Source organism: Rhinoderma darwinii, unplaced genomic scaffold (genome assembly GCF_050947455.1).
Source record: "Rhinoderma darwinii isolate aRhiDar2 unplaced genomic scaffold, aRhiDar2.hap1 Scaffold_630, whole genome shotgun sequence".
NCBI classification, from domain to species: domain Eukaryota; kingdom Metazoa; phylum Chordata; class Amphibia; order Anura; family Rhinodermatidae; genus Rhinoderma; species Rhinoderma darwinii.
The window spans coordinates 101624-126182 of NW_027464186.1; the positions used below are offsets into that span (position 1 = coordinate 101624).

The 24559-nt window shown below is 49.8% G+C and overlaps 12 non-coding genes across 12 annotated transcripts; all 12 read left to right on the forward strand.

Moving 5' to 3' along the window:
* Positions 1–328: 328 nt before the first annotated feature.
* On the forward strand, positions 329–519 carry LOC142726659 (U2 spliceosomal RNA). The gene has a single exon (XR_012876920.1). It is a non-coding gene; the product is annotated as a U2 spliceosomal RNA (small nuclear RNA).
* A 1292-nt stretch (positions 520–1811) lies between these two features.
* Positions 1812–2002, forward strand: LOC142726660 (U2 spliceosomal RNA). The gene has a single exon (XR_012876921.1). It is a non-coding gene; the product is annotated as a U2 spliceosomal RNA (small nuclear RNA).
* Positions 2003–3290: 1288 nt separating this feature from the next.
* LOC142726661 (U2 spliceosomal RNA) lies at positions 3291–3481 on the forward strand. Its single transcript, XR_012876922.1, has one exon. It is a non-coding gene; the product is annotated as a U2 spliceosomal RNA (small nuclear RNA).
* A 1296-nt stretch (positions 3482–4777) lies between these two features.
* LOC142726662 (U2 spliceosomal RNA) lies at positions 4778–4968 on the forward strand. The gene has a single exon (XR_012876923.1). It is a non-coding gene; the product is annotated as a U2 spliceosomal RNA (small nuclear RNA).
* A 1292-nt stretch (positions 4969–6260) lies between these two features.
* LOC142726664 (U2 spliceosomal RNA) lies at positions 6261–6451 on the forward strand. Its single transcript, XR_012876925.1, has one exon. It is a non-coding gene; the product is annotated as a U2 spliceosomal RNA (small nuclear RNA).
* Positions 6452–7739: 1288 nt separating this feature from the next.
* On the forward strand, positions 7740–7930 carry LOC142726665 (U2 spliceosomal RNA). The gene has a single exon (XR_012876926.1). It is a non-coding gene; the product is annotated as a U2 spliceosomal RNA (small nuclear RNA).
* Positions 7931–9222: 1292 nt separating this feature from the next.
* LOC142726696 (U2 spliceosomal RNA) lies at positions 9223–9413 on the forward strand. Its single transcript, XR_012876953.1, has one exon. It is a non-coding gene; the product is annotated as a U2 spliceosomal RNA (small nuclear RNA).
* A 1292-nt stretch (positions 9414–10705) lies between these two features.
* On the forward strand, positions 10706–10896 carry LOC142726667 (U2 spliceosomal RNA). Its single transcript, XR_012876927.1, has one exon. It is a non-coding gene; the product is annotated as a U2 spliceosomal RNA (small nuclear RNA).
* Positions 10897–12172: 1276 nt separating this feature from the next.
* Positions 12173–12363, forward strand: LOC142726668 (U2 spliceosomal RNA). The gene has a single exon (XR_012876928.1). It is a non-coding gene; the product is annotated as a U2 spliceosomal RNA (small nuclear RNA).
* A 1296-nt stretch (positions 12364–13659) lies between these two features.
* LOC142726669 (U2 spliceosomal RNA) lies at positions 13660–13850 on the forward strand. Its single transcript, XR_012876929.1, has one exon. It is a non-coding gene; the product is annotated as a U2 spliceosomal RNA (small nuclear RNA).
* A 1280-nt stretch (positions 13851–15130) lies between these two features.
* LOC142726670 (U2 spliceosomal RNA) lies at positions 15131–15321 on the forward strand. The gene has a single exon (XR_012876930.1). It is a non-coding gene; the product is annotated as a U2 spliceosomal RNA (small nuclear RNA).
* Positions 15322–23455: 8134 nt separating this feature from the next.
* On the forward strand, positions 23456–23646 carry LOC142726671 (U2 spliceosomal RNA). Its single transcript, XR_012876931.1, has one exon. It is a non-coding gene; the product is annotated as a U2 spliceosomal RNA (small nuclear RNA).
* Positions 23647–24559: the final 913 nt, after the last annotated feature.

Consider the following 24559-nt stretch of genomic DNA (forward strand, 5'->3'; position numbering starts at 1 on the left):
GCTGATACAAGGTGTGAAGGAACAAGGGGTGGCTGTGGGCATGCACTTGCTGCCGCTGCCAGTGTTTATCTGCATGGCAGCAGGGCATTTGGGCGTTGCCAGGAAGGCGTTTTTATGTAGATTCCTCCTCTTTCAGCACTGCATTGTGGTGCAAGCAAAAGAAGCAAATCCTGTCTGGCTTCCTCTCCGGCCTTTATTCACCTCCCGTGTAGCTGTGAGTGTGTGAGCCTGCAGGGCCCCATGGAATTGCCTAGAAGTAGGCTGAATCGCTGCAAGGGCTGAACAGCAGTATCGGGCAGGCTCGGGCAACGCGCGGCCCGTTCGGGTTATCGCTTCTCGGCCTTTTGGCTAAGATCAAGTGTAGTATCTGTTCTTATCAGTTTAATATCTGATACGTCCCCTATCTGGGGACCATATATTAAATGGATTTTTAGAACAGGGAGATGGAAATAGAGCTTGCTCTGTCCACTCCACGCATTGACCTGGTATTGCAGTATTTCCAGGACCGGTGCACCCTTTCCTTATGTGTTGACTAAAAGCAGATTCCAAAAGTGTTTTTTGTCTTTGCTATTGTTTCTGTCTTTCTGAAGGGATCTCCCCTTTTAATCCCATTATTTCAACACCTGTTGGACAATGCATGAGTGATAATGAGCTCATTGATTAAATGCAATTAATGAATAGATTGCCACCTCTTGTTGTGTGTCGTCTGTGTTTCTGTGTTTCCGGCATTTCACATTGGAACACCTCATTCACCTTCCTTGTCTTCTCTCCGCCCTCCCTTTTAGGTAAGTTAAAGAGCTGCACCTGAGCCAGCCACTGATTGATTGATTGATTGATTGATTGATTGATTGATTGATTGATTGATTGATTGATGCAGCACAACAGTCAAATAGTGGAGTGGAGTAGGGGAACAGCAAACAGCCAATAAAGCAGCCCGCCCGCTCGCCTGCCCGCCACAATGGACCTACCTGTGTACACTAGATGGATGTGATGGAATGTACTGTCGTCCCTACATTTCAAGAAGAAGTAAGAATTGCAGTTGCAACAAAGCCTTGCTTGCCTACAAAGAGAGCAGCAATTTGGATTTGTTACTATGTTACCTAGAAGAATAACAAACTGTGCAAGGATGGAGGTTGTAGGAGCAAGGAGAAGTTGTCTGTAAAGTTGGTGGATGCCTATTTTCCATTTTGCAGTCCCTTGTCTCCCTCTTGTGGCCTCCTGGAGGCAACTAGCTGTGCAAAAAAAAGACAGCCTGGCGGCCGGCTGTTGCAGTGTTGCCCTCTCAGGCAACACTGAGTGACTGACTGAGCCTCACCGTCTTATATAAAGTTCAGACGGAACTTTGCACGTGTCATAGTGGAGCCCTCAGGATTCCAGAGCCAGCTTTCTGACATCATAATGGGGCCTCAGAGATAAAAGCCTGGGCCCAGGCAGTGTTGGTCAGTGCTGCTCAGCAGGCAGCACTGGACTAGACTGGATTACAGCTGATACAAGGTGTGAAGGAACAAGGGGTGGCTGTGGGCATGCACTTGCTGCCGCTGCCAGTGTTTATCTGCATGGCAGCAGGGCATTTGGGCGTTGCCAGGAAGGCGTTTTTATGTAGATTCCTCCTCTTTCAGCACTGCATTGTGGTGCAAGCAAAAGAAGCAAATCCTGTCTGGCTTCCTCTCCGGCCTTTATTCACCTCCCGTGTAGCTGTGAGTGTGTGAGCCTGCAGGGCCCCATGGAATTGCCTAGAAGTAGGCTGAATCGCTGCAAGGGCTGAACAGCAGTATCGGGCAGGCTCGGGCAACGCGCGGCCCGTTCGGGTTATCGCTTCTCGGCCTTTTGGCTAAGATCAAGTGTAGTATCTGTTCTTATCAGTTTAATATCTGATACGTCCCCTATCTGGGGACCATATATTAAATGGATTTTTAGAACAGGGAGATGGAAATAGAGCTTGCTCTGTCCACTCCACGCATTGACCTGGTATTGCAGTATTTCCAGGACCGGTGCACCCTTTCCTTATGTGTTGACTAAAAGCAGATTCCAAAAGTGTTTTTTGTCTTTGCTATTGTTTCTGTCTTTCTGAAGGGATCTCCCCTTTTAATCCCATTATTTCAACACCTGTTGGACAATGCATGAGTGATAATGAGCTCATTGATTAAATGCAATTAATGAATAGATTGCCACCTCTTGTTGTGTGTCGTCTGTGTTTCTGTGTTTCCGGCATTTCACATTGGAACACCTCATTCACCTTCCTTGTCTTCTCTCCGCCCTCCCTTTTAGGTAAGTTAAAGAGCTGCACCTGAGCCAGCCACTGATTGATTGATTGATTGATTGATTGATTGATTGATTGATTGATTGATTGATGCAGCACAACAGTCAAATAGTGGAGTGGAGTAGGGGAACAGCAAACAGCCAATAAAGCAGCCCGCCCGCTCGCCTGCCCGCCACAATGGACCTACCTGTGTACACTAGATGGATGTGATGGAATGTACTGTCGTCCCTACATTTCAAGAAGAAGTAAGAATTGCAGTTGCAACAAAGCCTTGCTTGCCTACAAAGAGAGCAGCAATTTTGATTTATTACTATGTTACCTAGAAGAATAACAAACTGTGCAAGGATGGAGGTTGTAGGAGCAAGGAGAAGTTGTCTGTAAAGTTGGTGGATGCCTATTTTCCATTTTGCAGTCCCTTGTCTCCCTCTTGTGGCCTCCTGGAGGCAACTAGCTGTGCAAAAAAAAGACAGCCTGGCGGCCGGCTGTTGCAGTGTTGCCCTCTCAGGCAACACTGAGTGACTGACTGAGCCTCACCGTCTTATATAAAGTTCAGACGGAACTTTGCACGTGTCATAGTGGAGCCCTCAGGATTCCAGAGCCAGCTTTCTGACATCATAATGGGGCCTCAGAGATAAAAGCCTGGGCCCAGGCAGTGTTGGTCAGTGCTGCTCAGCAGGCAGCACTGGACTGGACTGGATTACAGCTGATACAAGGTGTGAAGGAACAAGGGGTGGCTGTGGGCATGCACTTGCTGCCGCTGCCAGTGTTTATCTGCATGGCAGCAGGGCATTTGGGCGTTGCCAGGAAGGCGTTTTTATGTAGATTCCTCCTCTTTCAGCACTGCATTGTGGTGCAAGCAAAAGAAGCAAATCCTGTCTGGCTTCCTCTCCGGCCTTTATTCACCTCCCGTGTAGCTGTGAGTGTGTGAGCCTGCAGGGCCCCATGGAATTGCCTAGAAGTAGGCTGAATCGCTGCAAGGGCTGAACAGCAGTATCGGGCAGGCTCGGGCAACGCGCGGCCCGTTCGGGTTATCGCTTCTCGGCCTTTTGGCTAAGATCAAGTGTAGTATCTGTTCTTATCAGTTTAATATCTGATACGTCCCCTATCTGGGGACCATATATTAAATGGATTTTTAGAACAGGGAGATGGAAATAGAGCTTGCTCTGTCCACTCCACGCATTGACCTGGTATTGCAGTATTTCCAGGACCGGTGCACCCTTTCCTTATGTGTTGACTAAAAGCAGATTCCAAAAGTGTTTTTTGTCTTTGCTATTGTTTCTGTCTTTCTGAAGGGATCTCCCCTTTTAATCCCATTATTTCAACACCTGTTGGACAATGCATGAGTGATAATGAGCTCATTGATTAAATGCAATTAATGAATAGATTGCCACCTCTTGTTGTGTGTCGTCTGTGTTTCTGTGTTTCCGGCATTTCACATTGGAACACCTCATTCACCTTCCTTGTCTTCTCTCCGCCCTCCCTTTTAGGTAAGTTAAAGAGCTGCACCTGAGCCAGCCACTGATTGATTGATTGATTGATTGATTGATTGATTGATTGATTGATTGATTGATTGATTGATGCAGCACAACAGTCAAATAGTGGAGTGGAGTAGGGGAACAGCAAACAGCCAATAAAGCAGCCCGCCCGCTCGCCTGCCCGCCACAATGGACCTACCTGTGTACACTAGATGGATGTGATGGAATGTACTGTCGTCCCTACATTTCAAGAAGAAGTAAGAATTGCAGTTGCAACAAAGCCTTGCTTGCCTACAAAGAGAGCAGCAATTTGGATTTGTTACTATGTTACCTAGAAGAATAACAAACTGTGCAAGGATGGAGGTTGTAGGAGCAAGGAGAAGTTGTCTGTAAAGTTGGTGGATGCCTATTTTCCATTTTGCAGTCCCTTGTCTCCCTCTTGTGGCCTCCTGGAGGCAACTAGCTGTGCAAAAAAAAGACAGCCTGGCGGCCGGCTGTTGCAGTGTTGCCCTCTCAGGCAACACTGAGTGACTGACTGAGCCTCACCGTCTTATATAAAGTTCAGACGGAACTTTGCACGTGTCATAGTGGAGCCCTCAGGATTCCAGAGCCAGCTTTCTGACATCATAATGGGGCCTCAGAGATAAAAGCCTGGGCCCAGGCAGTGTTGGTCAGTGCTGCTCAGCAGGCAGCACTGGACTGGACTGGATTACAGCTGATACAAGGTGTGAAGGAACAAGGGGTGGCTGTGGGCATGCACTTGCTGCCGCTGCCAGTGTTTATCTGCATGGCAGCAGGGCATTTGGGCGTTGCCAGGAAGGCGTTTTTATGTAGATTCCTCCTCTTTCAGCACTGCATTGTGGTGCAAGCAAAAGAAGCAAATCCTGTCTGGCTTCCTCTCCGGCCTTTATTCACCTCCCGTGTAGCTGTGAGTGTGTGAGCCTGCAGGGCCCCATGGAATTGCCTAGAAGTAGGCTGAATCGCTGCAAGGGCTGAACAGCAGTATCGGGCAGGCTCGGGCAACGTGCGGCCCGTTCGGGTTATCGCTTCTCGGCCTTTTGGCTAAGATCAAGTGTAGTATCTGTTCTTATCAGTTTAATATCTGATACGTCCCCTATCTGGGGACCATATATTAAATGGATTTTTAGAACAGGGAGATGGAAATAGAGCTTGCTCTGTCCACTCCACGCATTGACCTGGTATTGCAGTATTTCCAGGACCGGTGCACCCTTTCCTTATGTGTTGACTAAAAGCAGATTCCAAAAGTGTTTTTTGTCTTTGCTATTGTTTCTGTCTTTCTGAAGGGATCTCCCCTTTTAATCCCATTATTTCAACACCTGTTGGACAATGCATGAGTGATAATGAGCTCATGGATTAAATGCAATTAATGAATAGATTGCCACCTCTTGTTGTGTGTCGTCTGTGTTTCTGTGTTTCCGGCATTTCACATTGGAACACCTCATTCACCTTCCTTGTCTTCTCTCCGCCCTCCCTTTTAGGTAAGTTAAAGAGCTGCACCTGAGCCAGCCACTGATTGATTGATTGATTGATTGATTGATTGATTGATTGATTGATTGATTGATTGATGCAGCACAACAGTCAAATAGTGGAGTGGAGTAGGGGAACAGCAAACAGCCAATAAAGCAGCCCGCCCGCTCGCCTGCCCGCCACAATGGACCTACCTGTGTACACTAGATGGATGTGATGGAATGTACTGTCGTCCCTACATTTCAAGAAGAAGTAAGAATTGCAGTTGCAACAAAGCCTTGCTTGCCTACAAAGAGAGCAGCAATTTGGATTTGTTACTATGTTACCTAGAAGAATAACAAACTGTGCAAGGATGGAGGTTGTAGGAGCAAGGAGAAGTTGTCTGTAAAGTTGGTGGATGCCTATTTTCCATTTTGCAGTCCCTTGTCTCCCTCTTGTGGCCTCCTGGAGGCAACTAGCTGTGCAAAAAAAAGACAGCCTGGCGGCCGGCTGTTGCAGTGTTGCCCTCTCAGGCAACACTGAGTGACTGACTGAGCCTCACCGTCTTATATAAAGTTCAGACGGAACTTTGCACGTGTCATAGTGGAGCCCTCAGGATTCCAGAGCCAGCTTTCTGACATCATAATGGGGCCTCAGAGATAAAAGCCTGGGCCCAGGCAGTGTTGGTCAGTGCTGCTCAGCAGGCAGCACTGGACTGGACTGGATTACAGCTGATACAAGGTGTGAAGGAACAAGGGGTGGCTGTGGGCATGCACTTGCTGCCGCTGCCAGTGTTTATCTGCATGGCAGCAGGGCATTTGGGCGTTGCCAGGAAGGCGTTTTTATGTAGATTCCTCCTCTTTCAGCACTGCATTGTGGTGCAAGCAAAAGAAGCAAATCCTGTCTGGCTTCCTCTCCGGCCTTTATTCACCTCCCGTGTAGCTGTGAGTGTGTGAGCCTGCAGGGCCCCATGGAATTGCCTAGAAGTAGGCTGAATCGCTGCAAGGGCTGAACAGCAGTATCGGGCAGGCTCGGGCAACGCGCGGCCCGTTCGGGTTATCGCTTCTCGGCCTTTTGGCTAAGATCAAGTGTAGTATCTGTTCTTATCAGTTTAATATCTGATACGTCCCCTATCTGGGGACCATATATTAAATGGATTTTTAGAACAGGGAGATGGAAATAGAGCTTGCTCTGTCCACTCCACGCATTGACCTGGTATTGCAGTATTTCCAGGACCGGTGCACCCTTTCCTTATGTGTTGACTAAAAGCAGATTCCAAAAGTGTTTTTTGTCTTTGCTATTGTTTCTGTCTTTCTGAAGGGATCTCCCCTTTTAATCCCATTATTTCAACACCTGTTGGACAATGCATGAGTGATAATGAGCTCATTGATTAAATGCAATTAATGAATAGATTGCCACCTCTTGTTGTGTGTCGTCTGTGTTTCTGTGTTTCCGGCATTTCACATTGGAACACCTCATTCACCTTCCTTGTCTTCTCTCCGCCCTCCCTTTTAGGTAAGTTAAAGAGCTGCACCTGAGCCAGCCACTGATTGATTGATTGATTGATTGATTGATTGATTGATTGATTGATTGATTGATGCAGCACAACAGTCAAATAGTGGAGTGGAGTAGGGGAACAGCAAACAGCCAATAAAGCAGCCCGCCCGCTCGCCTGCCCGCCACAATGGACCTACCTGTGTACACTAGATGGATGTGATGGAATGTACTGTCGTCCCTACATTTCAAGAAGAAGTAAGAATTGCAGTTGCAACAAAGCCTTGCTTGCCTACAAAGAGAGCAGCAATTTGGATTTGTTACTATGTTACCTAGAAGAATAACAAACTGTGCAAGGATGGAGGTTGTAGGAGCAAGGAGAAGTTGTCTGTAAAGTTGGTGGATGCCTATTTTCCATTTTGCAGTCCCTTGTCTCCCTCTTGTGGCCTCCTGGAGGCAACTAGCTGTGCAAAAAAAAGACAGCCTGGCGGCCGGCTGTTGCAGTGTTGCCCTCTCAGGCAACACTGAGTGACTGACTGAGCCTCACCGTCTTATATAAAGTTCAGACGGAACTTTGCACGTGTCATAGTGGAGCCCTCAGGATTCCAGAGCCAGCTTTCTGACATCATAATGGGGCCTCAGAGATAAAAGCCTGGGCCCAGGCAGTGTTGGTCAGTGCTGCTCAGCAGGCAGCACTGGACTGGACTGGATTACAGCTGATACAAGGTGTGAAGGAACAAGGGGTGGCTGTGGGCATGCACTTGCTGCCGCTGCCAGTGTTTATCTGCATGGCAGCAGGGCATTTGGGCGTTGCCAGGAAGGCGTTTTTATGTAGATTCCTCCTCTTTCAGCACTGCATTGTGGTGCAAGCAAAAGAAGCAAATCCTGTCTGGCTTCCTCTCCGGCCTTTATTCACCTCCCGTGTAGCTGTGAGTGTGTGAGCCTGCAGGGCCCCATGGAATTGCCTAGAAGTAGGCTGAATCGCTGCAAGGGCTGAACAGCAGTATCGGGCAGGCTCGGGCAACGCGCGGCCCGTTCGGGTTATCGCTTCTCGGCCTTTTGGCTAAGATCAAGTGTAGTATCTGTTCTTATCAGTTTAATATCTGATACGTCCCCTATCTGGGGACCATATATTAAATGGATTTTTAGAACAGGGAGATGGAAATAGAGCTTGCTCTGTCCACTCCACGCATTGACCTGGTATTGCAGTATTTCCAGGACCGGTGCACCCTTTCCTTATGTGTTGACTAAAAGCAGATTCCAAAAGTGTTTTTTGTCTTTGCTATTGTTTCTGTCTTTCTGAAGGGATCTCCCCTTTTAATCCCATTATTTCAACACCTGTTGGACAATGCATGAGTGATAATGAGCTCATTGATTAAATGCAATTAATGAATAGATTGCCACCTCTTGTTGTGTGTCGTCTGTGTTTCTGTGTTTCCGGCATTTCACATTGGAACACCTCATTCACCTTCCTTGTCTTCTCTCCGCCCTCCCTTTTAGGTAAGTTAAAGAGCTGCACCTGAGCCAGCCACTGATTGATTGATTGATTGATTGATTGATTGATTGATTGATTGATTGATTGATTGATGCAGCACAACAGTCAAATAGTGGAGTGGAGTAGGGGAACAGCAAACAGCCAATAAAGCAGCCCGCCCGCTCGCCTGCCCGCCACAATGGACCTACCTGTGTACACTAGATGGATGTGATGGAATGTACTGTCGTCCCTACATTTCAAGAAGAAGTAAGAATTGCAGTTGCAACAAAGCCTTGCTTGCCTACAAAGAGAGCAGCAATTTGGATTTGTTACTATGTTACCTAGAAGAATAACAAACTGTGCAAGGATGGAGGTTGTAGGAGCAAGGAGAAGTTGTCTGTAAAGTTGGTGGATGCCTATTTTCCATTTTGCAGTCCCTTGTCTCCCTCTTGTGGCCTCCTGGAGGCAACTAGCTGTGCAAAAAAAAGACAGCCTGGCGGCCGGCTGTTGCAGTGTTGCCCTCTCAGGCAACACTGAGTGACTGACTGAGCCTCACCGTCTTATATAAAGTTCAGACGGAACTTTGCACGTGTCATAGTGGAGCCCTCAGGATTCCAGAGCCAGCTTTCTGACATCATAATGGGGCCTCAGAGATAAAAGCCTGGGCCCAGGCAGTGTTGGTCAGTGCTGCTCAGCAGGCAGCACTGGACTGGACTGGATTACAGCTGATACAAGGTGTGAAGGAACAAGGGGTGGCTGTGGGCATGCACTTGCTGCCGCTGCCAGTGTTTATCTGCATGGCAGCAGGGCATTTGGGCGTTGCCAGGAAGGCGTTTTTATGTAGATTCCTCCTTTTTCAGCACTGCATTGTGGTGCAAGCAAAAGAAGCAAATCCTGTCTGGCTTCCTCTCCGGCCTTTATTCACCTCCCGTGTAGCTGTGAGTGTGTGAGCCTGCAGGGCCCCATGGAATTGCCTAGAAGTAGGCTGAATCGCTGCAAGGGCTGAACAGCAGTATCGGGCAGGCTCGGGCAACGCGCGGCCCGTTCGGCTTATCGTTTCTCGGCCTTTTGGCTAAGATCAAGTGTAGTATCTGTTCTTATCAGTTTAATATCTGATACGTCCCCTATCTGGGGACCATATATTAAATGGATTTTTAGAACAGGGAGATGGAAATAGAGCTTGCTCTGTCCACTCCACGCATTGACCTGGTATTGCAGTATTTCCAGGACCGGTGCACCCTTTCCTTATGTGTTGACTAAAAGCAGATTCCAAAAGTGTTTTTTGTCTTTGCTATTGTTTCTGTCTTTCTGAAGGGATCTCCCCTTTTAATCCCATTATTTCAACACCTGTTGGACAATGCATGAGTGATAATGAGCTCATTGATTAAATGCAATTAATGAATAGATTGCCACCTCTTGTTGTGTGTCGTCTGTGTTTCTGTGTTTCCGGCATTTCACATTGGAACACCTCATTCACCTTCCTTGTCTTCTCTCCGCCCTCCCTTTTAGGTAAGTTAAAGAGCTGCACCTGAGCCAGCCACTGATTGATTGATTGATTGATTGATTGATTGATTGATTGATTGATTGATTGATTGATGCAGCACAACAGTCAAATAGTGGAGTGGAGTAGGGGAACAGCAAACAGCCAATAAAGCAGCCTGCCCGCTCGCCTGCCCGCCACAATGGACCTACCTGTGTACACTAGATGGATGTGATGGAATGTACTGTCGTCCCTACATTTCAAGAAGAAGTAAGAATTGCAGTTGCAACAAAGCCTTGCTTGCCTACAAAGAGAGCAGCAATTTGGATTTGTTACTATGTTACCTAGAAGAATAACAAACTGTGCAAGGATGGAGGTTGTAGGAGCAAGGAGAAGTTGTCTGTAAAGTTGGTGGATGCCTATTTTCCATTTTGCAGTCCCTTGTCTCCCTCTTGTGGCCTCCTGGAGGCAACTAGCTGTGCAAAAAAAAGACAGCCTGGCGGCCGGCTGTTGCAGTGTTGCCCTCTCAGGCAACACTGAGTGACTGACTGAGCCTCACCGTCTTATATAAAGTTCAGACGGAACTTTGCACGTGTCATAGTGGAGCCCTCAGGATTCCAGAGCCAGCTTTCTGACATCATAATGGGGCCTCAGAGATAAAAGCCTGGGCCCAGGCAGTGTTGGTCAGTGCTGCTCAGCAGGCAGCACTGGACTGGACTGGATTACAGCTGATACAAGGTGTGAAGGAACAAGGGGTGGCTGTGGGCATGCACTTGCTGCCGCTGCCAGTGTTTATCTGCATGGCAGCAGGGCATTTGGGCGTTGCCAGGAAGGCGTTTTTATGTAGATTCCTCCTCTTTCAGCACTGCATTGTGGTGCAAGCAAAAGAAGCAAATCCTGTCTGGCTTCCTCTCCGGCCTTTATTCACCTCCCGTGTAGCTGTGAGTGTGTGAGCCTGCAGGGCCCCATGGAATTGCCTAGAAGTAGGCTGAATCGCTGCAAGGGCTGAACAGCAGTATCGGGCAGGCTCGGGCAACGCGCGGCCCGTTCGGGTTATCGCTTCTCGGCCTTTTGGCTAAGATCAAGTGTAGTATCTGTTCTTATCAGTTTAATATCTGATACGTCCCCTATCTGGGGACCATATATTAAATGGATTTTTAGAACAGGGAGATGGAAATAGAGCTTGCTCTGTCCACTCCACGCATTGACCTGGTATTGCAGTATTTCCAGGACCGGTGCACCCTTTCCTTATGTGTTGACTAAAAGCAGATTCCAAAAGTGTTTTTTGTCTTTGCTATTGTTTCTGTCTTTCTGAAGGGATCTCCCCTTTTAATCCCATTATTTCAACACCTGTTGGACAATGCATGAGTGATAATGAGCTCATTGATTAAATGCAATTAATGAATAGATTGCCACCTCTTGTTGTGTGTCGTCTGTGTTTCTGTGTTTCCGGCATTTCACATTGGAACACCTCATTCACCTTCCTTGTCTTCTCTCCGCCCTCCCTTTTAGGTAAGTTAAAGAGCTGCACCTGAGCCAGCCACTGATTGATTGATTGATTGATTGATTGATTGATTGATTGATGCAGCACAACAGTCAAATAGTGGAGTGGAGTAGGGGAACAGCAAACAGCCAATAAAGCAGCCCGCCCGCTCGCCTGCCCGCCACAATGGACCTACCTGTGTACACTAGATGGATGTGATGGAATGTACTGTCGTCCCTACATTTCAAGAAGAAGTAAGAATTGCAGTTGCAACAAAGCCTTGCTTGCCTACAAAGAGAGCAGCAATTTGGATTTGTTACTATGTTACCTAGAAGAATAACAAACTGTGCAAGGATGGAGGTTGTAGGAGCAAGGAGAAGTTGTCTGTAAAGTTGGTGGATGCCTATTTTCCATTTTGCAGTCCCTTGTCTCCCTCTTGTGGCCTCCTGGAGGCAACTAGCTGTGCAAAAAAAAGACAGCCTGGCGGCCGGCTGTTGCAGTGTTGCCCTCTCAGGCAACACTGAGTGACTGACTGAGCCTCACCGTCTTATATAAAGTTCAGACGGAACTTTGCACGTGTCATAGTGGAGCCCTCAGGATTCCAGAGCCAGCTTTCTGACATCATAATGGGGCCTCAGAGATAAAAGCCTGGGCCCAGGCAGTGTTGGTCAGTGCTGCTCAGCAGGCAGCACTGGACTGGACTGGATTACAGCTGATACAAGGTGTGAAGGAACAAGGGGTGGCTGTGGGCATGCACTTGCTGCCGCTGCCAGTGTTTATCTGCATGGCAGCAGGGCATTTGGGCGTTGCCAGGAAGGCGTTTTTATGTAGATTCCTCCTCTTTCAGCACTGCATTGTGGTGCAAGCAAAAGAAGCAAATCCTGTCTGGCTTCCTCTCCGGCCTTTATTCACCTCCCGTGTAGCTGTGAGTGTGTGAGCCTGCAGGGCCCCATGGAATTGCCTAGAAGTAGGCTGAATCGCTGCAAGGGCTGAACAGCAGTATCGGGCAGGCTCGGGCAACGCGCGGCCCGTTCGGGTTATCGCTTCTCGGCCTTTTGGCTAAGATCAAGTGTAGTATCTGTTCTTATCAGTTTAATATCTGATACGTCCCCTATCTGGGGACCATATATTAAATGGATTTTTAGAACAGGGAGATGGAAATAGAGCTTGCTCTGTCCACTCCACGCATTGACCTGGTATTGCAGTATTTCCAGGACCGGTGCACCCTTTCCTTATGTGTTGACTAAAAGCAGATTCCAAAAGTGTTTTTTGTCTTTGCTATTGTTTCTGTCTTTCTGAAGGGATCTCCCCTTTTAATCCCATTATTTCAACACCTGTTGGACAATGCATGAGTGATAATGAGCTCATTGATTAAATGCAATTAATGAATAGATTGCCACCTCTTGTTGTGTGTCGTCTGTGTTTCTGTGTTTCCGGCATTTCACATTGGAACACCTCATTCACCTTCCTTGTCTTCTCTCCGCCCTCCCTTTTAGGTAAGTTAAAGAGCTGCACCTGAGCCAGCCACTGATTGATTGATTGATTGATTGATTGATTGATTGATTGATTGATTGATTGATTGATTGATGCAGCACAACAGTCAAATAGTGGAGTGGAGTAGGGGAACAGCAAACAGCCAATAAAGCAGCCCGCCCGCTCGCCTGCCCGCCACAATGGACCTACCTGTGTACACTAGATGGATGTGATGGAATGTACTGTCGTCCCTACATTTCAAGAAGAAGTAAGAATTGCAGTTGCAACAAAGCCTTGCTTGCCTACAAAGAGAGCAGCAATTTGGATTTGTTACTATGTTACCTAGAAGAATAACAAACTGTGCAAGGATGGAGGTTGTAGGAGCAAGGAGAAGTTGTCTGTAAAGTTGGTGGATGCCTTTTTTCCATTTTGCAGTCCCTTGTCTCCCTCTTGTGGCCTCCTGGAGGCAACTAGCTGTGCAAAAAAAAGACAGCCTGGCGGCCGGCTGTTGCAGTGTTGCCCTCTCAGGCAACACTGAGTGACTGACTGAGCCTCACCGTCTTATATAAAGTTCAGACGGAACTTTGCACGTGTCATAGTGGAGCCCTCAGGATTCCAGAGCCAGCTTTCTGACATCATAATGGGGCCTCAGAGATAAAAGCCTGGGCCCAGGCAGTGTTGGTCAGTGCTGCTCAGCAGGCAGCACTGGACTAGACTGGATTACAGCTGATACAAGGTGTGAAGGAACAAGGGGTGGCTGTGGGCATGCACTTGCTGCCGCTGCCAGTGTTTATCTGCATGGCAGCAGGGCATTTGGGCGTTGCCAGGAAGGCGTTTTTATGTAGATTCCTCCTCTTTCAGCACTGCATTGTGGTGCAAGCAAAAGAAGCAAATCCTGTCTGGCTTCCTCTCCGGCCTTTATTCACCTCCCGTGTAGCTGTGAGTGTGTGAGCCTGCAGGGCCCCATGGAATTGCCTAGAAGTAGGCTGAATCGCTGCAAGGGCTGAACAGCAGTATCGGGCAGGCTCGGGCAACGCGCGGCCCGTTCGGGTTATCGCTTCTCGGCCTTTTGGCTAAGATCAAGTGTAGTATCTGTTCTTATCAGTTTAATATCTGATACGTCCCCTATCTGGGGACCATATATTAAATGGATTTTTAGAACAGGGAGATGGAAATAGAGCTTGCTCTGTCCACTCCACGCATTGACCTGGTATTGCAGTATTTCCAGGACCGGTGCACCCTTTCCTTATGTGTTGACTAAAAGCAGATTCCAAAAGTGTTTTTTGTCTTTGCTATTGTTTCTGTCTTTCTGAAGGGATCTCCCCTTTTAATCCCATTATTTCAACACCTGTTGGACAATGCATGAGTGATAATGAGCTCATTGATTAAATGCAATTAATGAATAGATTGCCACCTCTTGTTGTGTGTCGTCTGTGTTTCTGTGTTTCCGGCATTTCACATTGGAACACCTCATTCACCTTCCTTGTCTTCTCTCCGCCCTCCCTTTTAGGTAAGTTAAAGAGCTGCACCTGAGCCAGCCACTGATTGATTGATTGATTGATTGATTGATTGATTGATTGATTGATGCAGCACAACAGTCAAATAGTGGAGTGGAGTAGGGGAACAGCAAACAGCCAATAAAGCAGCCCGCCCGCTCGCCTGCCCGCCACAATGGACCTACCTGTGTACACTAGATGGATGTGATGGAATGTACTGTCGTCCCTACATTTCAAGAAGAAGTAAGAATTGCAGTTGCAACAAAGCCTTGCTTGCCTACAAAGAGAGCAGCAATTTTGATTTATTACTATGTTACCTAGAAGAATAACAAACTGTGCAAGGATGGAGGTTGTAGGAGCAAGGAGAAGTTGTCTGTAAAGTTGGTGGATGCCTATTTTCCATTTTGCAGTCCCTTGTCTCCCTCTTGTGGCCTCCTGGAGGCAACTAGCTGTGCAAAAAAAAGACAGCCTGGCGGCCGGCTGTTGCAGTGTTGCCCTCTCAGGCAACACTGAGTGACTGACTGAGCCTCACCGTCTTATATAAAGTTCAGACGGAACTTTGCACGTGTCATAGTGGAGCCCTCAGGATTCCAGAGCCAGCTTTCTGACATCATAATGGGGCCTCAGAGATAAAAGCCTGGGCCCAGGCAGTGTTGGTCAGTGCTGCTCAGCAGGCAGCACTGGACTGGACTGGATTACAGCTGATACAAGGTGTGAAGGAACAAGGGGTGGCTGTGGGCATGCACTTGCTGCCGCTGCCAGTGTTTATCTGCATGGCAGCAGGGCATTTGGGCGTTGCCAGGAAGGCGTTTTTATGTAGATTCCTCCTCTTTCAGCACTGCATTGTGGTGCAAGCAAAAGAAGCAAATCCTGTCTGGCTTCCTCTCCGGCCTTTATTCACCTCCCGTGTAGCTGTGAGTGTGTGAGCCTGCAGGGCCCCATGGAATTGCCTAGAAGTAGGCTGAATCGCTGCAAGGGCTGAACAGCAGTATCGGGCAGGCTCGGGCAACGCGCGGCCCGTTCGGGTTATCGCTTCTCGGCCTTTTGGCTAAGATCAAGTGTAGTATCTGTTCTTATCAGTTTAATATCTGATACGTCCCCTATCTGGGGACCATATATTAAATGGATTTTTAGAACAGGGAGATGGAAATAGAGCTTGCTCTGTCCACTCCACGCATTGACCTGGTATTGCAGTATTTCCAGGACCGGTGCACCCTTTCCTTATGTGTTGACTAAAAGCAGATTCCAAAAGTGTTTTTTGTCTTTGCTATTGTTTCTGTCTTTCTGAAGGGATCTCCCCTTTTAATCCCATTATTTCAACACCTGTTGGACAATGCATGAGTGATAATGAGCTCATTGATTAAATGCAATTAATGAATAGATTGCCACCTCTTGTTGTGTGTCGTCTGTGTTTCTGTGTTTCCGGCATTTCACATTGGAACACCTCATTCACCTTCCTTGTCTTCTCTCCGCCCTCCCTTTTAGGTAAGTTAAAGAGCTGCACCTGAGCCAGCCACTGATTGATTGATTGATTGATTGATTGATTGATAGAAGAGGCTGGACGCAGCTGCAGGCTTGAGGGAAGCCGACATGACCGTCCTGGTAGGGAAAGGGTTAATGTTAAGAGGTGAGGGAAAGGTGAAGAAGCTGAAGGAGGGACGGGGAGGAGCTAGGGGGGACGGGGGGGCCGTTACTGCGCTTCCCGCTGTTTCTCGGCATTGAGCCGGAAGCAGCGGGAGGAGTAGTACACAAGAAGCAAAGCTCCCCGTTGCCCGGCTTTTTAGTATGGCAGAGGCCCTGATTTTAGAGCGGCTGCGTGCCGCTGCTGTGCACCACGGTCCCGGATGGCTGGAGGAGACCGTGGCTGCATTAACGCGGATCCCGGACGCCGTTTCGCCACGTCGGGCACGGCGTTCGGGGTCTGTTGTAAGGGACAGGCTCCCCTCCCCCGGCCCCCCTACGAGCATGGCTATGGCGGCGGGGGGGGAGTCGGCAACAACCGCTCCTGCGCTGGGCAGGCAGAGAGCGGTAGCAGGGGTGACGGCGATGCAGGCTGTGTCGACCCGTCCCTCTCGGCGGTCCCGACCTCCAGAGCGCCTGAGTCCGGAGGTAGTCCCGCGGACACGGCGTCGCAGAGGGAGCCCGATCCCGGACGCTGCAGGCCAGGCAGCTGGGAGGACCGCCCCTTCCCAGGCCCTGCGTCCTGGCAGGAATCCCAGGCCGCGACGGGGTCCGGCGGTAAGCAGGGAGTCGCAGGCCGGGCTCCCTGTCACCCCTCCCCCATCAGATGGAAGATGTCAAGAGCAAGGTACGGCCGCCCCGCATGGTGATGTTCCGGCCAGGGGGCAGGCTTCGTCAGGATCGTCTAGACGGACGACTAGATCTGCAGCGACGTCGAGGCAACAGGTCCGGTCGGAAGTCTGGGTCCCGGCGGTCGGGCGGCAGGTTGCCGGCCCATCGGTCAGCGCGTCCTCATCCCCTTTCCGAAGAGGTCGTTGGGAGGGACAGTCGTCGGCGAGAGAAGAACTGGAGGAAGGTGAACTGGACGTCTATCGTCGAGGTCAGGATGGTCCGGCTGACGGGAACACAGCGCCTGTGCAGCCCGGTGAGTGTATAACTCCTTTATTGTCTTATCCAGCGATTTTTATGTCGGGTGTCGGCGGGGGGGCTGCTAGCATAGCATCGGGGGCCGGTAGTGGCGCGGGCGGACGCGACGGAGCGGGTTTGGCAGATTTAGTGGGTTGCTTACGGGAGCTGGTGGGGCGCCTGGATAGGGCCGCGGCGCCGGTAGTAACGGAAGTGTCCCCTGCGGTAGTTTGGGAAGGCTCCAGGGAAGTGGGATCGTTGCAGGCGCGTCCTGTGGTGGCGGTTAGAGAGGCGGTCGCGGTGTCGGTGCAGACTGAGGCACAGAAGGACGGCGATCGAGTGCGCATGGACGATCGTGCTCGGGGGGAGGTGTATGTTTGTTTTGAGGGTCCGTTGGGGGCGCATTTAAAGCAGGAGGTGCGTGATCGGATCTGGAAAGATGAATACGTTGAAATTTTTTCTCTCTTGCCGCTGGCTAAATTCAATTTGGATAAGAGCAAGCGGGATGAGAGTAAAAAGGACGAGGAGGAACGGCGGCGGTATAGGCTTATCCCGCAGACGTTCGTTAATTGGTCGCAGGCGTTCGCCATATTGGCTAGTGTGATAGGGGAAAAGGCGCCGGAAAATTGTTCGGCGTTATTTTGTTATTTTGATGCTATTGGGGAGGCTCATAGGGCGTATGGGGGTCAGGCGTGGCTGCGATATGATGAGCAATTCCGTCAGCGGAAGGCGGTTCGGCCGGCGATTCGGTGGGACCAGAAGGATATTGCTCTCTGGTTACGGGTTACGGTTCCGGTTAGGCAGCCCTTTCCCGGGAGCGGTGGCCAGGGAGGCCAGACTAGTCAGAGTGGACCAAGCGGCGGGGGAAAGGCGGGGTTTTGCTGGCAATTCAATGAAGGCCAGTGTAAGTTCGGGGCCACGTGCAAGTTCAAGCACGTGTGCTCCGAGTGTAATGGTGCATCACACGGGGCGGCAAAATGTCTGCGTAAAAAGAGGTCCGGGAACCAGCACGGGGCTGGTCAAGGGGGTGTCGCCGGTGAGGGTGGAAAGGATGGCCCCTTATCTAAATGAGTATCCGGATAGGGCGGCGGCTAAGTTGCTTTATGAAGGGTTTAGTGTTGGTTTTGTTATTCCTCCGCCTCCTTATGAGGTTCCGGTTACGCGGAGAAATTTAAAATCGGCTTACGTGCATGCGGAAGTCGTGTCGGAAAAGTTGTTAAAGAAGTTTCGTTGGGGCGCATGTCGGGGCCATTTGTGGAGTCGCCGGTGAAAGATTTAGTTGTGTCCCCTTTGGGTATTGTCCCTAAACGCGAGCCCGGAAAGTTTCGTTTGATTCAACATTTATCGTATCCCAAAGGTTCGTCGGTAAACGACGGGATTGATCACGAGTTGTGTTCCGTAGTTTATACCTCATTCGATAAGGCGGTGGGGTTAGTGCGGGCTGCGGGTCCGGGGGCGCTGCTAGCAAAAACCGACATCGAGGCGGCGTTCAGGTTGTTGCCGGTGCATCCAGAAAGCCAACGGCTGTTGGGCTGTTTTTGGAATGGGGCCTTTTACGTGGATCGGTGCCTTCCGATGGGGTGTTCTCTTTCTTGTGCATACTTCGAGGCGTTTAGTAGCTTCGTGGAGTGGGTAACGAGGGGAGTATCCGGGGTCGATTCGTTGATCCATTACTTAGATGATTTTTTGTGCGTTGGCCCGGGGGGTTCGCCGGTTTGCGGTAACTTGCTTCATGCCCTGCAGAAGGTGGCGAGGGATTTTGGGATCCCTTTGGCGCCGGAAAAAACGGAGGGCCCGGTAGCGACGATTTGTTTCTTGGGAATCGAAATTGACTCGGTGGCAATGGAGTGTCGGCTCCCGGCGGATAAGCTGGGTGCTTTGAGGCTGGAGGTGCGACGGGCTTGTAGAAGGAAGAAAATGTCGTTGAGGGAGCTTCAGTCGCTGCTGGGGAAGTTGAATTTCGCCTGCCGGATTATGCCGATGGGGAGGGTGTTTGGTAGAAGGTTGGCGGCGGCAACGGCGGGAGTGCGGGCGCCGCATCATTTTGTGAGGCTCAAGGAGGAGCACCGAGCTGATCTTCAGGTTTGGGATGACTTCTTGGGCCAGTACAATGGTCGCTCGCTATGGATGGCCCCAGCGCAGGATACGAGTGATCTGAATATTTTCACGGATGCGGCTGGGGCGGGTGGCTTTGGAGCTTACGGGGGAGGTCCGTGGTGCGCAGGTCAATGGCCGGCTAGCTGGGTGTCCAGTGGATTGACGCGGAATCTGGCCCTGCTCGAGCTGTTTCCCATCGTGGTGGCGGCTACCATTTGGGGGGACAGGCTCAGGGATAAGAAGGTCCGTTTTTACTGCGACAACATGGGTGTGGTGCTTGCCATTAATAACATCACGGCGTCCTCTCCTCCGGTAGTTCAATTGTTGCGACATTTAGTGTTGGTGTGTTTGTCGCTGAACGCGTGGGTGGTGGCGGTGCATGTCCCGGGTGTACGGAATTGTGTTGCTGATGCTCTTTCTCGCTCGCAGTGGGACCGGTTTCGGCAATTGGCTCCGGGAGCGGAACGTATTGGTTTGGCGTGTCCGGATCATCTATGGGATCTGGTATCGGTCCCGTAGAGCAGCTGTTACAAAGGTCTTTGGCGGGCACGACGTGGAGGGCTTATGCTGCTTGTTGGAGGCAGTGGGAGGAGTGGGTAAGAGAGTTGGGTGATGTCAATACGGATAGAGACAGGTTGGTGGCACTTTTGTATTGGTTAGGGGATGCCTGGGAGGCGGGGTTTTCAGTAGCGAAGGTGAACCGGTTTATATCCGCGGTGGCGTTTGGGCTTAAGTTGCGGGGCTTGCGGGATGTATCGAAGGAATTTCTGGTATCGCAGGCTTTGAAGGGGTTGCGCAGAGGTAGGGTGGAGGCGGATAGTAGAAGGCCGGTGTCGTTTGCTTTGCTGGGCTTGTTGGGTGGTTCATTGGCATCGGTATGTCGTTCTTCAGATGAAATGGATTTGTTTCGGTTGGCTTTCTCGTTGGCGTTCTTCGGAGCATTTAGAATAGGTGAGTTGGTGTCGCCAAGTACTAAACAGGCAGGGGGGCTGAGATCTGGGGAGGTGAGCCTTTTTGCAGATCGGTTGGAGGTATGGTTGCGTAGATCAAAAACTGACCAATTAGGGAAGGGAAAACTGATAGTTTTGTTCGCTCTCCCGGGGTCGGTCATGTGCCCAGTAGAGTGCATGCGTGGTTTTACAAAAAACAGGGGGTCTCCAGATTTGCCTTTGTTATGTCATGTGGACGGGTCGTTCTTGTCCAGGTTTCAGTTTGGAGCTGTTTTTAAAAAATGTTTGACGGCGGTTGGGGTTGCGGCAGGCTCATATTCATCTCATTCCTTCCGGATTGGCGCAGCAACGGAAGCAGGGCGCTGGGGGTTGGATGATGAGGGGGTGAGGCGTATTGGTCGTTGGGAGTCTAAAAGGTTTAAGTCCTATGTCCGCCCCCATATGTTGTAATTTTGTTGTTTATGCTTGCAAATGTATATGGTGGTGCCTAACTGTGTTTTCCGTTTCAGATTCGCCTCCTTGTCTGGTGTGGTTGATGGGTCATTCGTACGTGCACTGGGGGGCTTTGAGGGCGGACGTCCGCCCGGATGGTCGCCAGTTGCGCATTCCGCGACAGGATGCGGTTGTGCATTGGCTGGGGTTTAGAGGTATGTCGTGGAACAGGGTGTTGGCGGAAGTCCAGACATATGTGCGGCTTGATAGGGTTCCGGAGGTTTTAGTGTTGCACGTGGGTGGGAATGACTTAGGAGTCCGCCCTTTTCGTGAGTTGGTGCGGGATATCAAACATGATTTGTTGTGTTTGTGGGTATCTTATCCCAAGTTGGTGGTAGTGTGGTCGGACATAGTCCCAAGGAAGCATTGGCGGTTAGCTAGATCGGTGGAGAGAGTCAATAAGGCTCGGATAAAAGTTAACCGGGCGGTGTCCCGTTTTGTGGCAAAGAACGGGGGCATTTGCGTGAGGCATAGGGATTTGGAGTCAGGATTGGGGAATTTCTGGAGGAGTGACGGGGTTCATCTGACCGAGGTTGGCATTGATATTTGGAGCTTGGCTATAGCAGAAGGCATAGAAAGGGCGGTGGTGGTGTGGAGGAACTCACAGGCTTAAGGTGGTCAAGGCCTGTTTCGCGGTGGCGGGGGGAGTCCTTGAGGCCAGTCAGTACAAAATGGTGGGGGGGTCGCATCGGGGGTATGCGTCCCCCAAAAAAGGTACATGGTTGAAGACTTCATCGGGTGTTATCCCTTTGAAGTGGTCTTCTGGTAGAAGGTATGTCACTTGAAGGCTTCATCGGGTGTTATCCCTTTGAAGTGGACTTCTAGTGGGCGGTATATCACTTGAGGGCTTCAACGGGTGTTATCCCCTTGAAGTGGACTTCTAGTGGGTGGAGCCATCTGCAGAGGTGAACGGTGCTTCCGAGCTGGTTTACGGCTGGAGGTAATTAGTGGTTTGCAGATGGCTAATTCGGTGTGTTCTTGAAAGGAACATCTGAAGGGGCTTCAAGGACTTCCTCTGCTCGGGTTAATGTTAACGTTTAATGGTTATTTATGATTCTGACCCATGTTGGGTCATGTGAATTATTAGGAGGAATTCTCCGGTGGATTCCTAACTAGTTATCCGAATGTTTCGGATTTAAATTGTTTTTATAAAACTGTGAAATTAATAAACGGCTGCTGTGGCCATTTCACATCCAACCTCGGTGTCATGTGTCGTTACTAAATGGGGGTGGGGGATAGTATGGTTTAAGGTTAACACACGACTCTACCTAGGCAGGTCAAGAAGAGGCTGGACGCAGCTGCAGGCTTGAGGGAAGCCGACATGACCGTCCTGGTAGGGAAAGGGTTAATGTTAAGAGGTGAGGGAAAGGTGAAGAAGCTGAAGGAGGGACGGGGAGGAGCTAGGGGGGACGGGGGGGCCGTTACTGCGCTTCCCGCTGTTTCTCGGCATTGAGCCGGAAGCAGCGGGAGGAGTAGTACACAAGAAGCAAAGCTCCCACCCTCCCACCCTTGTTTTGTTACTCCTTAGGTCTTCTGTACGTCCGTATATGAGCGTTGTGTTTTATTTTGTGTGTTTATTTAACATGTTTTTCTTTTTTCCGGAGTAGGTTCTGTTGTCATGGCAGCTGGCGGGGGGAGTCCTTGAGGCCAGTCAGTACAAAATGGTGGGGGGGTCGCATCGGGGGTATGCGTCCCCCAAAAAAGGTACATGGTTGAAGACTTCATCGGGTGTTATCCCTTTGAAGTGGTCTTCTGGTAGAAGGTATGTCACTTGAAGGCTTCATCGGGTGTTATCCCTTTGAAGTGGACTTCTAGTGGGCGGTATATCACTTGAGGGCTTCAACGGGTGTTATCCCCTTGAAGTGGACTTCTAGTGGGTGGAGCCATCTGCAGAGGTGAACGGTGCTTCCGAGCTGGTTTACGGCTGGAGGTAATTAGTGGTTTGCAGATGGCTAATTCGGTGTGTTCTTGAAAGGAACATCTGAAGGGGCTTCAAGGACTTCCTCTGCTCGGGTTAATGTTAACGTTTAATGGTTATTTATGATTCTGACCCATGTTGGGTCATGTGAATTATTAGGAGGAATTCTCCGGTGGATTCCTAACTAGTTATCCGAATGTTTCGGATTTAAATTGTTTTTATAAAACTGTGAAATTAATAAACGGCTGCTGTGGCCATTTCACATCCAACCTCGGTGTCATGTGTCGTTACTAAATGGGGGTGGGGGATAGTATGGTTTAAGGTTAACACACGACTCTACCTAGGCAGGTCAAGAAGAGGCTGGACGCAGCTGCAGGCTTGAGGGAAGCCGACATGACCGTCCTGGTAGGGAAAGGGTTAATGTTAAGAGGTGAGGGAAAGGTGAAGAAGCTGAAGGAGGGACGGGGAGGAGCTAGGGGGGACGGGGGGGCCGTTACTGCGCTTCCCGCTGTTTCTCGGCATTGAGCCGGAAGCAGCGGGAGGAGTAGTACACAAGAAGCAAAGCTCCCACCCTCCCACCCTTGTTTTGTTACTCCTTAGGTCTTCTGTACGTCCGTATATGAGCGTTGTGTTTTATTTTGTGTGTTTATGTTGTCTGTAAAGTTGGTGGATGCCTATTTTCCATTTTGCAGTCCCTTGTCTCCCTCTTGTGGCCTCCTGGAGGCAACTAGCTGTGCAAAAAAAAGACAGCCTGGCGGCCGGCTGTTGCAGTGTTGCCCTCTCAGGCAACACTGAGTGACTGACTGAGCCTCACCGTCTTATATAAAGTTCAGACGGAACTTTGCACGTGTCATAGTGGAGCCCTCAGGATTCCAGAGCCAGCTTTCTGACATCATAATGGGGCCTCAGAGATAAAAGCCTGGGCCCAGGCAGTGTTGGTCAGTGCTGCTCAGCAGGCAGCACTGGACTGGACTGGATTACAGCTGATACAAGGTGTGAAGGAACAAGGGGTGGCTGTGGGCATGCACTTGCTGCCGCTGCCAGTGTTTATCTGCATGGCAGCAGGGCATTTGGGCGTTGCCAGGAAGGCGTTTTTATGTAGATTCCTCCTCTTTCAGCACTGCATTGTGGTGCAAGCAAAAGAAGCAAATCCTGTCTGGCTTCCTCTCCGACCTTTATTCACCTCCCGTGTAGCTGTGAGTGTGTGAGCCTGCAGGGCCCCATGGAATTGCCTAGAAGTAGGCTGAATCGCTGCAAGGGCTGAACAGCAGTATCGGGCAGGCTCGGGCAACGCGCGGCCCGTTCGGGTTATCGCTTCTCGGCCTTTTGGCTAAGATCAAGTGTAGTATCTGTTCTTATCAGTTTAATATCTGATACGTCCCCTATCTGGGGACCATATATTAAATGGATTTTTAGAACAGGGAGATGGAAATAGAGCTTGCTCTGTCCACTCCACGCATTGACCTGGTATTGCAGTATTTCCAGGACCGGTGCACCCTTTCCTTATGTGTTGACTAAAAGCAGATTCCAAAAGTGTTTTTTGTCTTTGCTATTGTTTCTGTCTTTCTGAAGGGATCTCCCCTTTTAATCCCATTATTTCAACACCTGTTGGACAATGCATGAGTGATAATGAGCTCATTGATTAAATGCAATTAATGAATAGATTGCCACCTCTTGTTGTGTGTCGTCTGTGTTTCTGTGTTTCCGGCATTTCACATTGGAACACCTCATTCACCTTCCTTGTCTTCTCTCCGCCCTCCCTTTTAGGTAAGTTAAAGAGCTGCACCTGAGCCAGCCACTGATTGATTGATTGATTGATTGATTGATTGATTGATTGATTGATTGATTGATGCAGCACAACAGTCAAATAGTGGAGTGGAGTAGGGGAACAGCAAACAGCCAATAAAGCAGCCTGCCCGCTCGCCTGCCCGCCACAATGGACCTACCTGTGTACACTAGATGGATGTGATGGAATGTACTGTCGTCCCTACATTTCAAGAAGAAGTAAGAATTGCAGTTGCAACAAAGCCTTGCTTGCCTACAAAGAGAGCAGCAATTTGGATTTGTTACTATGTTACCTAGAAGAATAACAAACTGTGCAAGGATGGAGGTTGTAGGAGCAAGGAGAAGTTGTCTGTAAAGTTGGTGGATGCCTATTTTCCATTTTGCAGTCCCTTGTCTCCCTCTTGTGGCCTCCTGGAGGCAACTAGCTGTGCAAAAAAAAGACAGCCTGGCGGCCGGCTGTTGCAGTGTTGCCCTCTCAGGCAACACTGAGTGACTGACTGAGCCTCACCGTCTTATATAAAGTTCAGACGGAACTTTGCACGTGTCATAGTGGAGCCCTCAGGATTCCAGAGCCAGCTTTCTGACATCATAATGGGGCCTCAGAGATAAAAGCCTGGGCCCAGGCAGTG